This window comes from Diceros bicornis, chromosome X (assembly GCF_020826845.1).
Source record: "Diceros bicornis minor isolate mBicDic1 chromosome X, mDicBic1.mat.cur, whole genome shotgun sequence".
In the NCBI taxonomy this organism is placed as follows: domain Eukaryota; kingdom Metazoa; phylum Chordata; class Mammalia; order Perissodactyla; family Rhinocerotidae; genus Diceros; species Diceros bicornis.
The window spans coordinates 91,598,572-91,611,831 of NC_080781.1; the positions used below are offsets into that span (position 1 = coordinate 91,598,572).

Genomic DNA, 13,260 nt, shown 5'->3' on the forward strand with positions numbered 1-13,260 from the left:
CAAAGGAAGATTGTGTTTCCAAATAGAGTGTGTGATTAACATTGTCAATTACTATGGAAAGGTCAAATATGATGAGGACAGAATGTACATCGAATTTGGCAACATAGAAGTCATTAGTGACCTTATGAGGATTTTTTTTTTTGATGGAATGATTGAGCAAAACTAACTTGAAGTAGTTTGAGGAGTAGTGGACCATGGGAAAATTGTGACAGAAAATATAGACAACTTTTTCAGGAAATGTGAGGAGGAAAGATAGAAGGTGATATCAGGAGGGAAAGATTGGGTTAAGGTACTTTTACGACTTAAGCATTTATAAATGAAGTTGGAAAGGATCCAGTAGAGAATGAGAAAATGAAAATACATGAAGGAGAGGGGATAATCAGAAGTGGAAAGTCCCTGAGAATCATGGAAGAGTTGGGAACCAGAGGAGAGGAGGAGAGTTTGACTAGCTAGAAGGACCACCTCTTTTTTTTTTTTACAGAAAAGAAAATAGAAAGGATAGGTTTGTAGGTTTGGTGGCTGTGTGTGTGTGTGTGTGTTGTGTGTATGAGAAAGAAAAAGGAAAGTTTATCTGCTGATACTGAAGGAAGATTTGGAGATGAGGGGTCACAGAGGTTTCAGAACATGGGGGAAGATTTGAAGCAGCTATGGAAAATACGTACTGTGAGTCGACAAGAAAGCAGTGAGATTACAAGGTAGATAACGGATCAATGGTGACAGTGAGTATAGTAGTAGCAACATGTCTAGTTGTATGATTTTCACCAATAGTGCTCAGTAGTCTGAACACAGTAAAAACAAAATCATTTGTCATTTTTTTTATTGATGTTTTAATGGTTTCTAACATTGTGAAATTTTGGGTTGTACATTTTTGTTTGTCCATCACCACATATATGACTCCCTTCACCCCTTGTGCCCACCCCCCACCCCCACTGCCCTGGTAACCACAGTCCAGTTTTCTCTGTCCGTGTGTTGGTTTATATTCCACATATGAGTGAGATCATACAGTGTTTGTCTTTCTCTTTCTGGCTTATTTCACTTAACATAATACGCTCCAGGCCCATCCATGTTGTTGCAAATGGGACGATTTTGTCTTTTTTTATGGCTGAGTAGTATTCCATTGTGTATATATACCACGATTTCTTAATCCAATCGTCAGTCGAGGGACACTTAGGTTGCTTCCACTTCTTGGCTACGGTGAATAATGCTGCAATGAACATAGGGGTGCATAAGGCTCTTTGGATTGTTGATTTCAGGTGCGTTGGATAGATTCCCAGTAGTGGGATGGCTGGATCATAGGGCATCTCTATTTTTAATTCTTTGAGGAATCTCCATACCGTTTTCCATAGAGGCTGCACCAATTTGCATTCCCACCAGCTGTATATGAGGGTTCCTGTTTCTCCACATCCTCTCCAACATTTGTTGTTTTTTGTCTTGGTGATTATAGCCATTCTAACGGGCGTGAGGTGGTATCTTAGTGTTGTTTTGATTTGCATTTCCCTGATGATTAGTGATGTTGAGCATCTTTTCATGTGCCTATTGGCCATCTGTATATCTTCCTTGGAGAAGTGTCTGTTCATTTCCTCTGCCCATTTTTTGATCGGGTTGTTTGTTTTTTTGTTGTTCAATTGTGTGAGTTCTTTATATATTATGGAGATCAACCCCTTGTCAGATGTATGTTTTGCAAATATTCTCTCCCAGCTGGTTGGTTGTTTGTTCATCTTGATTCTGGTTTCATTTGTCTTATAAAAGCTCTTTAATCTGATAAAGTCCCACTTGTTTATTTTTTCTTTAGTTTCCCTAGTCTGGGTAGGCATGTCATCCGAAATATTCCTTTAAAACCAATTTCAAATAGTGTGTTGCCTATATTTTCTTCTATGAGTTTTATAGTTTCAGGTCTCACCTTCAGGTCTTTGATTCGTTTTGAGTTAATTTTTGTGAATGGCGATAGCACATGGTCCACTTTCATTCTTTTGCATGTGGCTGTCCAGTTTTCCCAACACCATTTATTGAAGAGACTTTCCTTTCTCCATTGCATGTTCTTAGCACTTTTGTCGAAAATTAGCTGTCTGTATATGTGTGGTTTTATTTCTGGGCTTTCAATTCTGTTCCATTGATCTGTGTGTCTGTTTTTGTACCAGTACCATGCTGTTTTGATCACTATTGCTTTGTAGTATGTTTTGAAGTCAGGAATTGTGATGCCTTCTGCTTTGTTCTTTTTCTTTAGGATTTCTTTAGCTATTTGGGGTCTTTTGTTGCCCCATATAAATTTTAGTATTCTTTTTTCTATTTCTGTGAAGAATGTCATTGGGATTCTGATTGGCATTGCATTGAATCTGTAGATTGCTTTAGGTAATATAGACATTTTAACTATGTTTATTTTTCCAATCCACGTGCATGGGATATCTTTCCATTTCTTTATGTCATCGTGGATTTCCCTCAATAATGTCTTGTAGTTCTCATTGTATAGGTCCTTCACCTCCTTGGTAAGATTTATTCCTAGGTATTTTATTCTTTTTGATGCAATTGTAAATGGTATTATCTTTTTGAGCTCTCTTTCTGTTAGTTCATTATTAGCATACAGAAATGCAACTGATTTTTGTAGATTGATTTTGTACCCTGCAACTTTGCTGTAGTTGTTGATTGTTTCTAACAGTTTTCCAACAGATTCTTTAGGGTTTTCTATATACACAATCATGTCATCTGCAAATAGTGAGAGTTTCACTTCTTCGTTACCTATTTGGATTCCTTTTATTCCTTTTTCTTGCCTAATTGCTCTGGCCAAAACCTCCAGTACTATGTTGAACAGGAGTGGTGAGAGTGGGCAGCCCTGCCTCGTTCCTGTTCTCAGAGGAATGGCTTTCAGTCTTTCCCCGTTGAGTATGATGTTAGCTGTGGGTTTGTCATATATGGTCTTTATTATGTTGAGGTACTTTCCTTCTATTCCCATTTTATTGAGAGTTTTTATCATAAATGGATGTTGTATCTTGTCAAATGCCTTCTCTGCGTCTATTGAGACGATCATGTGGTTTTTATTCTTTGTTTTGTTGATGTGATGTATCACGTTGATTGATTTGCGGATGTTGAACCATCCCTGCGTCTCTGGTATAAATCCCACTTGATCATGGTGTATGATCTTTTTAATATATTGTTGTATTCGGTTTGCCAATATTTTGTTGAGGATTTTTGCATCAATGTTCATCAGCGATATTGGCCTGTAATTTTCTTTCTTTGTATTGTCTTTGTCTGGTTTTGGTATCAGGGTGATGTTGGCCTCATAGAATGATTCAGGAAGTGTTCCATCTTCCTCTATTTTTTGGAATAGTTTGAGGAGGATGGACATTAAATCTTCTTTGAATGTTTGGTAAAATTCACTGGAGAAGCCATCTGGTCCTGGACTTTTATTTTTTGGGAGGTTTTTGATTACTATTTCAATCTCTTTACTTGTTATTGGTCTATTCAGATTCTCCATTTCTTCTTGGTTCAATTTTGGGAGGTTGTATAAGTCTAAGAATTTATCCATTTCTTCTAGATTGTCCAATTTGTTGGCATATAATTTCTCATAGTATTCTCTTATAATCCTCTGTATTTCCATGGTATCCGTTGTAATTTCTCCTCTTTCATTTCTAATTTTATTTGCTTGAGCCTTTTCTCTTTTTTTCTTAGTAAGCCTGGCTAAGGGTTTGTCTATTTTGTTTATCTTCTCGAAGAACCAACTCTTTGTTTAATTAATCCTGTCTACTGTTTTTTTGGTCTCAATATCATTTATTTCTGCTCTGATTTTTATTATTTCCCTCCTTCTGCTGGCTTTGGGCTTTGTTTGTTCTTCTTTTTCTAGTTCTGTTAGGTGTAACTTAAGGTTGCCTATTAGGGCTTTTTCTTGTTTGTTAAGGTGGGCTTGTATCGCTATGAGTTTCCCTCTCAGGACCGCTTTTGCTGCGTCCCATATGGTTTGATATGGCATGTTATCATTTTCGTTTGTTTCCAGATAGTTTTTGATTTCTCCTTTAATTTCATCAATGATCCATTGGTTGTTCAGTAGCATGTTGTTTAATCTCCACATTTTTGTCACTTTCCCAGTTTTTTTTTCCTTGTTCATTTCCAGTTTCATAGCCTTATGGTCTGAAAAGATGCTTGTTATGATTTCAATCTTCTTAAATTTATTGAGGCTTGCTTTGTTTCCCAACATATGATCTATCCTAGAGAATGTTCCATGCGCACTTGAGAAGAATGTGTAGTCAGCTGTTTTTGGGTGGAGTGCTCTGTATATGTCTACTAGGTCTATCTCGTCCAGTTTTTCATTTAAGTCTAATATTTCTTTATTAACTTTTTGTCTGGATGATCTATCCATTGCTGTAAGTGGGGTGTTAAGATCCCCTACTATTATTGTGTTGTTGTTGATTTCTCCTTTTAGGTTTGTTAATAGTTGTTTTATGTACATTGGTGCTCCTATGTTGGGTGCATATATATTTATAAGTGATATGTCTTCTTGATGGAGTGTCCCTTTTATCATTATATATTTCCCTTCTTTGTCTTTCTTAACCTGTTTTATCTTGAAGTCTACTTTGTCTGATATGAGTATGGCCACACCTGCTTTCTTTTGTTTGCCATGAGCTTGGAGTATTGTCTTCCATCCTTTCACTCTGAGCCTGTGCTTGTCTTTAGTGCTAAGATGTGTTTCCTGAAGGCAGCATATTGTTGGGTCTTGCTTTTTAATCCATCCTGCCACTCTGTATCTTTTGATTGGAGAGTTCAATCCATTTACATTTAGGGTAATTATTGAAATATGAGGGCTGAATTTTGCTGTTTTGTCACTTATTTTCTGGTTCTTTTGCATTTCCCTTGTTTCTTGTCCCATTTGTTTTGGACTGACAATTCAGTTTGGTTGTTCTGTCTTATGACTCTTCTAGTTTTCTCTTTGTTTATCATATGTGGTTTTGCTTTGATTATTTGTTTAGTGGTTACCTTGAGGTTTGGGCAAAAAATCTTGTGTATGAGATAGTCCATTATCTGATAGCCTCCTACTTCCTTATACTAAGTCAATTCAGTCACTTTCCTCTTCCCCTTCTAAGTTGCACTTGTTATACCTTATTCTATCTTGTGTTGTGGCTGTGTGTTTACAGTGATGAGGTTAAATTTATTTTTGGTGAATTTCATCCTTTGATCTTTGAGTTTAGTATTTAAGTGGTTGCTAACCTATTCCGGTAAAGATCTACTATTTCTCTGATTTTGTGTACCTACTTTTCTCCTTCCTCCAAGCTTTGTGTTCCCTTTCTCTTCTTTTTTTCAGGCCTGAGGGCCTTCTTGAGTATTTCTTGTAGTGGGGGTCTCGTGGCCATGAACTCCCTTAGCTTTTGTTTATGTGAGAGAGTTACTCTTTCTCCATCATATTTGAAGGATATTTTTGCTGGATAGAGTATTCTTGGCTGAAAGTTTTTGTCTTTTAGTATTTTGAATATATCATTCCAGTCTCTTCTAGCCTGAAAAGTTTCTGTTGAGAAATCCGCTGAGAGCCTGATGGGAGTTCCTTTGTACGTTATTTTTTGTTTTTGTCTAGCTGCCCTTAATATTGTTTCTTTGTCGTTGACCCTGGCTAGCCTTGCCACTAGGTGTCGTGGTGAAGGCCTTTGTCTGTTAATATATATAGGTGTCCTGTTGGCTTCGCTTACTGGTATTTCCTGCTCCTTCCCCAGATTTGGGAAATTTTCAGCTATTATTTCCTTGAATAGGCTCTCTGTTCCTCTTTCTCTCTCCTCTCCCTCAGGAATACCTATAATTCTTATGTTACATTTTCTAATAGAGTCAGATATTTCTCGGAGTCTTTCTTCATTTCTTTTTAGTCTTAATTCTCTCTCTTCTTCCATCTGGAGTATATCTGTATTCCTATCCTCTAAAGTACTAATTCTTTCCTCCATATTGTCAGCTCTGTTCTTTAAAGATTCCAGATTCTCCTTTATCTCCTCCATTGTGTTCTTCGTCTCCATCAGCACTGATTGGTTTTTCTTTATGATTTCAATCTCTTTTGTGAAGAAACTCCTAATCTCATTGAATTGTTTGTCTGTGTTGTCTCGTATTTCGTTGAGTGTTTTTATAATAGCTATTTTGAAATCTCTGTCATTTAGTTTATGGATTTCTGTGTCTTCGGGGTTGATTTCTGGGTGCTTGTCATTTTGTTTCTGGTCTGGTGATTTCATATATTTTTGCATTGTGGTTCCTGTGTTGGTTTTGATTTTCCTCATCCTGGAAGTCTCTGGTTGCAATTTCCACCTGCCGCCACTGTCTGGTGGTAAAGGGCTGCGTAGTCAAAGCCCCCTGCGCTCTGCCCCAGTTTTTCTGCTGCGGTCCGCAGTTTTTTTTTTTTTTTTTTTTTTTCCCCGCTGCAATCCACGTGTCCAGTCCACTTTGTTCAGGTCTGCCTCGGATCACTAGGTCTTGTCGAGCTGCAGACTCCGGGTTGCGGGGAGGGGGGAGCTCTCTCTTTTGCCCTCTGGGTCCCTGACGTGGGAGGCTTCTCGTTTGCCCCTCTTTATCTGCTCTCTGGGGTGCTCAGATGTTGATGGTAGCCCTGTGGCTCCTCTGAGTCCTCTGTGCGGGAGTTTCCCACTGGCTGAGAGAGCCCGAAGAGCTACAGTTTTCCCGCGAGGGCCGCCCCTCCCCCCTCTCTGGGAGCCGCGCGGACCGGGATCGCTGATCTGATGGGGAGGGAGCGGAGTTCTCCTTACCTCTCCCCACTTCCTCTGGGGGCCCAGCACGTTCCGTTCTCAGATGTGCGGCAGTGTGGATCCCTCCGCTCTAGGTTTTCACTGTCTGGGATTCCGTTGTTGGTCTGTGGCTGTTGCTTTTGTTGTATCTTGTGGGGGAAGAATTCACGGGAAAGCTCACTCCGCCATGATGCTCCATTTGTCATTTTTAAACAAAAAAAAATGTGAAGGGTCCAAAGCAAGTTTTATTTACCCAAGTTATAATTCCTTTTTGTCTCCCAGGGACTTTGTCATTAAAAACAAGGTAATAGGTTCAAAGTACTTTGAGATATTTAGAAGGAAAGTCCTTTTTAAATACAAAGTGAAACTACCGTGATTATCACACAAAATTAAGCTATCTAAGATGTTTTCTATGTTGCTTTTTTGTTTGACTCCTGCATTACATGCCATTGATTTTTTTTTGATCCATCCCTTCATGATTAATTTAGGTATGATTTTCCTAACACTTGATATTATCCTGTCAGTTTAAGAAACTTCAGAGTAAGTAAAAACTGATGATGCCTGCGATCACAAAATAACAAACATGTCAAAATAGAAATGTCATTTTTCATAATTTAATAGCAACTTTTACCTCCCGTCAAAATTCACTCACGGAATTCCTAATATTAACTATTCTATAGCTGTGAAGTGAATTCCATTCAAAATTTAGACATCTATTTGAATGAACATTTATTCTAACAGTATTTATTTTGAACCTAGCACTGTTGTTAGACCCTAGGGATTTAAAGATGGATAAGACAAATTCTTTTTGTGCGTTCAAGGAGTTCATGAATTTGAAGAAGGAGTGAAGACAAGGGTGGAGGATGAACTGATGAAGAGCCTTATGTTCCATGCTAATGGAGTTTGGATTTTAACTCGTGGACAAATTAAAACCTCCAAAGGATTTTCATTAGGGCAGTGACATGATCAGATTTGTGCTAAGGTCACTTTTATAGCAGTGTAGATAAGAGACTGGAGGAGAATAAGCTATAAGGAGAGAGAGAATTAACATTCCTTGAGTGCCTACTCTATGCACTGCACAGTATTAAATGTTTCCTATACATAATATCACTTAATCATCACAATAACACTTAAGGACAAGCATTATCATTTCCATTTTATAGCTGAGGAAAATAAGGTTAATTAAACAAAAGTCACAATTATAGTAAAATACATTGTTGGCATCTGAACACAGCCTGACTCCAAGATTCATACTTTTCTTCTGGACCATACTATCAATTAGGAGGCACTGTATCAATCTAGAAGTGAATGATGATGAAGGCCTGAATCAAGACAGTGGCTGTGGGAATGGAATGGAAAGAAAGGGAAAATGTGTGAAATATTTCAGGAATAGAATTGGGAACAAGAATCGGTTATTGTGTAGAATTAGAAGAGGAGAGAGCAAGGGAGAATGAGGAGCCAAGAACCTCTCCCAGGTTTTAATTTGCCTAAATGAGCAGATGGATGATGGTGTGATTAACTGAAATTGGCTGAGGGAAAAGAATGAATGGAAAGACAGATGTTGAAGATACAGGACAAACTAGGAATAATTGATGGAATAAAGTGCTGGAGGAGATGGGAAACAGTACAAATGGAGGGATTACCTTAGTTTCTTTCTCTGTAATGGGAGGAGAAAGACTTTATATGTACAGATATAGATAAATTATAACAGTTGGGGATGGAATAATGTTGAGAGATTTTAGATTTAATGGCCTCTATATTATCTCTGAAAAAGGAAGTGAAGGCAGGAGGCAAGGGAAGGGAAGTGAGCTTGAAAAGAATAGTATTAAAGGTTGGAATTAGCCACTGAGGGGAATGGGGGAACTGATCACCATTTTCTAGTTAAATCACAAGGCAATTATTTTGGTTCACTATTATAGGATCAACATTCTTTTTTTTTGTGAAGTGGTGAGAAAAAAGTACACTCTCACCAAAGCATACAGGTTCTTTTTTGAACTATTCTTGTGTGGTTCTGATATAACTACTATGTTAGCCTTATAAAATGAATTAGGAGTGTTTTTCTTTTATTATTTTATGGAAGAATTTGAGTAAGACTGAAATAACCTGTTTATTGAGTTTCTCTAGAAACCTTTTAGAGCCTGATGTTTTCTTCATTGGAAGTTTTTTTTTTTTTTTTACTGTCAATTGAATTTATTTAACAGCCATAGGGTTATTCAGGCTTTTTATTTCTTCTTGAGTCAGTTTTGATAAATTATATTTTTATAGAAATTTACTCATTCAAGTTTTCAAATTTATTATCAAAAAGTGGTATGTATATACTATCCCCTTATTATCCATTTAATATCAACATTTATAGTTATGCTTCAGTTTTCATTCCTAATATTGTTTATTTGTACCCTTTCTCTCTCATTTCATTTTTCTTTTTTGTGAGGAAGATCGGCCCTGAGCTAACATCTGCCAATCCTCCTCTTTTTGCTGAGGAAGACTGGCCCTGGGCTAACATCCATGCCCATCTTCCTCCACTTTATATGGGACGCCTGCCACAGCACTGCCTGACAAGTGGTGCGTTGGTGCGCGCTCGGGATCCGAACCGGCGAACCCCGGGCCGTCGCAGTGGAGCGCGTGCACTTAACCGCTTGTGACACTGGGCCAGCCCCTCTCTCTCATTTCTAATATTATTTTCCTTGATTAATTCCATTACAAGTTTGTAATTTAAAAAAAAATTATCGAAGAACCAACTCATACTTTTATTGATCCTCTTTATTTTATATTTGCTTTCTATTTCATTAAATATTACTTTTATTTCTTTTTTTCCTTTGATTTATTTTGCTATTCTTTTTCTAAGTTCTTGAGATCAATGGTTTAATCATTACTGTCAACCTTTCTTCTTTCATAATATACCAATTTAAGGCTACAAAATTTCTTCACAATACCACTTTAGGTGTATCCCTGTATTCAGATGAATAATATTTTCATGATCATTCAGTTCTAAGTATTTTCATATTCTTATTATGAAATCTTCTTTGACCTATGAGATATTTGGAATTTTGTTTGTTTTTAATTTTCAATAATGGATTTTTCTTGTTATATATAAAATTATATGTGATTCCATTTCCTTTAGATATATAACCACTAGTGGGATTGCTGGATTGTTTGGTAGTTCTGTTTTTAATTTTTTGAAGAAACTCAATACTGTTTTCCAGAATGATTGTACCAATTTACATTCCCATCAACAGTGCACAAGAGTTCCCTTTTCTCCCTACCCTCACCAACACTTGTTATCTCTTGATAATAGCCATCTTAACAGGTGTGAGGAATCTACAAAAGTCAAACTTATAGAAGCAGAGAATAGAACAGTGATTACCAGGGGCTGGGGGTGGGAAAAATGGGGAGATGTTGGTCAAAGGGCACAAACTTTCAGTTATAAGATGAATAAGTTCTGGGGATCTCATGTAAAGCATGGTGACTATAGTTAATTATACCGTATTACATATTTGAAATTTGCTAAGAGAGCAGATCTTAAGTTATCTAACTATACCAAAAAAAAAAAAAGATAACTATGTGAGGTGATGAATGCGTTAATTTGCTTTATCATGGTAATCATTTCACAATGTATATGTATATCAAATCATCACATTGTACACCTTAAATATATATAATTTTTTGCCAATTATACCTCAATAAAGCTGGATAAAGTTAAATTGCAACATACACCCTATAAAAAAGTATGTGATTTTTGAGTTAATTATATTATAATCAAAGAATGTAGTCTGTATGATACCAATCCTTTCAAATGTGTTGAAGCCATGCTTACAGCCTGGCTTGTGATTGGTTTTCTTAAATGTGCCTTGTATGCTTGGAAAAAGAATGTATATCTTACACTTGTTGGTTACAATATCCTATTTATGTCCATTAGATCAAGTTTGTTAATTGTACAGTTCAAATCTTCTATATCCCTATTTATTTTTAAAATCTACTCAAATTGTCAATTACTGAGACAAGTATGATGAAATCTCTTATGATGATATATTTTTCAACTTCTGTTTGTAATTCTGTCATTGTTTTATATTTTGGGGGCTATGTTACAAGATTAATAGAAGTTTAGAATTGCTTTATCATTCTGATGAATTAGGCCTTTGTTTTATGTAGTGACTCTATCTCTAATACAGCGTTTTTTAGTTTTTTTTTTTTATTACTAAAGTCTCTTTTTTCTGGTACTAATGTATCTATAGCCACTTTCTTTTACTGTTGCGGAGTATAATGTTTTTATCCTTTAATTTTAACTTTTTTTTTTGAGGAAGATTGGCCCTGTGCTAACATCTGTTGTTAATCTTCCTCCTTTATTCCTTTTTTACCCCCAAAGCCCCAGTATATAGTTGCATATCATAGTTGTACATCCTTCTAGTTGCTCTATGTGGTATGCTGCCTCAGCATGGCTTGATGAGCAGTGAGTAGGTCCATGTCCAGGATCTGAACTGAACCGGCCAACCCCCAGCCACAAAGTGGAGAGTGTGAACTTAACTGCAATGCCACCAGGCTGGCGCTTTAACATTATAATGTATATAATTGGATTAAAAAAAAAAAGTCTAGTAGAACAATCTTTGTCTTTTAGCTGGAGAGTTTTGCCCATTTATATTTTTAGTGATTACTGAGATATTTGCTTTTATTTAAATTATTTTATTATGCATTTTCTGTTTGTCCTATTTTTTTTTCTATTTCCTTTGTTTCTACTTTCTTGTAATCTTTGGGCCTGACTGATCTTTTAAAAAATTTTCAGTGATTACCTAGCCATTTTAACATGCTTATTTTAACCTAGCAAATTCTAAAATTGGTCAACGTTGTTACTCTCTACCTGCACTACAGAAAGACTTTTGAATTCTTTAGTTCTCATGATCCCCCTTCCAATGCTACATAACTGCAGTGATAATAAAAATCCTTGTGTTTTCCTTCTGATTTTATTGGAAATGTGTCTAATGGTTCACAGCTAACCCTTATGTGATACCTTTTATCAAACTATGAAAGTATCCTTCTATTCAAATCATATAATTTTTATTACATACTTTTTTGTTTCATTGAAGTGATAATGACTGCCTGAACTGTTGAGAAAGGCTCTGAGGCTGACTCTGGGCTTAGTAAGAAAAAGTGAAATACCTGATTAATCTGGTCTCCTGTGGGCGTGTTGGGGGCAAAATAGCAAGATGTGTGCTATGTTACCTTGGAACTCATAACTTAGTGATGAAATGAAATGGAACATAGAGCAGGCATACTCTGATTTGGGATAGGTATGAGAGCAAAGAAATATGCAGAGCATAAGGTTCTTTGTGGAGAACAGGAGAAATAGCTCTGTGGGGGTCCTGGGCAACTAGAAGATGAGCAGAGGTTCTAGTTCCTGGGAAAAGCAGGTAATGAGTAAGGTGGGCAATTTTCAAAGACAAATTATTTGTATTTGAATTTTTTTTTCTTATGACTACCCTTAGGAGGAAAAAATAAGTTACTCTCCTCTCCTGTGGCAGCTCCTACATCTCTTTTTCTCTACACCCCAGGTTAATGAGATCGGTGAGTCACCTACTGCTTTGTGTTATCTGTTTTACCGCTCGTCTTCATTAGTGTGGATGACAGAGAGTGGAATGCAGTGCATCTTGGAAGCAATACAACAGGATATGACATACATGCTAGTCAGCAGCCAAAATCACAATATTATTTGCTAGTGAATTTGCAAATAACCAAGTCCTTCAGGTACTTCTGTAATTTTCACCAAATGTTGTACTTTTGAAAGCTTCATTAATCCAGCCCCATTAGGATGGGTAGGGTGAATGAGTTTATGGCTGTAAAAGGTGAAGTAGCAGAATTCGCAGCTCTTCAGAACATTGCTGGCATTCATTTATGATAATGGAGTCTAAGTGATATTAAAATTCTCCCTACAAAATATTATTTGGAGTAAAAGAGCACCAAATGCATGATGAATGTAATAATAAAATACTTAAAACCCAACAAACGCTTATTTACTGAAATTAATGGCTCTGAAATGACAAGCCCCTTATTTGCCTTAGAATCACATACGCATAGCTCTAGCAATGCAGGCAAAGGAGAAGCTGAAAGCAAACAAAGGACATTCTGGAAGGAAAGAAGCTATATGTATTCAAAGGAGAAATATGATTGAAAAAGTCATTAGTACTGCAAGGAATTTTCATCCATACTTGACCTTTTCCTGAAATGAGAATGCTCTCTTTTATGGTGAGAAATATTCTGTTTAGAAAAAGCAAACATTCGTGTTTGGGGAGGAATAGTTCAGGCAGCCACTATAAGTCAAGACGAGGTTTGATGATCCAGAGCCATAAACCCCAGGCTTGGATTTTTGTTTATGATCAATAGATATAACACCAAAGAGATGTTCCTTGCAAATATCCTATCATGTTTGTCCTTCATTTTCATTTCATTTTGTCCTTCCTTTGATTCACTATTTTTCTTTAGTCTTGTCCGCCCTGCTGCTAGAAATGACTGTTGGGGAAATAAAGCATGAAATAGGTAACCTCATGTGGGCCAGGCAGCTTTCTTTGTTTTT

The 13,260-nt window shown here is 36.7% G+C and overlaps 1 pseudogene; it reads left to right on the forward strand.

Moving 5' to 3' along the window:
• The first annotated feature begins 624 nt into the window (after positions 1-624).
• LOC131400317 (ATP synthase subunit f, mitochondrial-like) overlaps positions 625-13,260 on the forward strand; it is a 36,004-nt pseudogene continuing 23,368 nt past the window's right edge.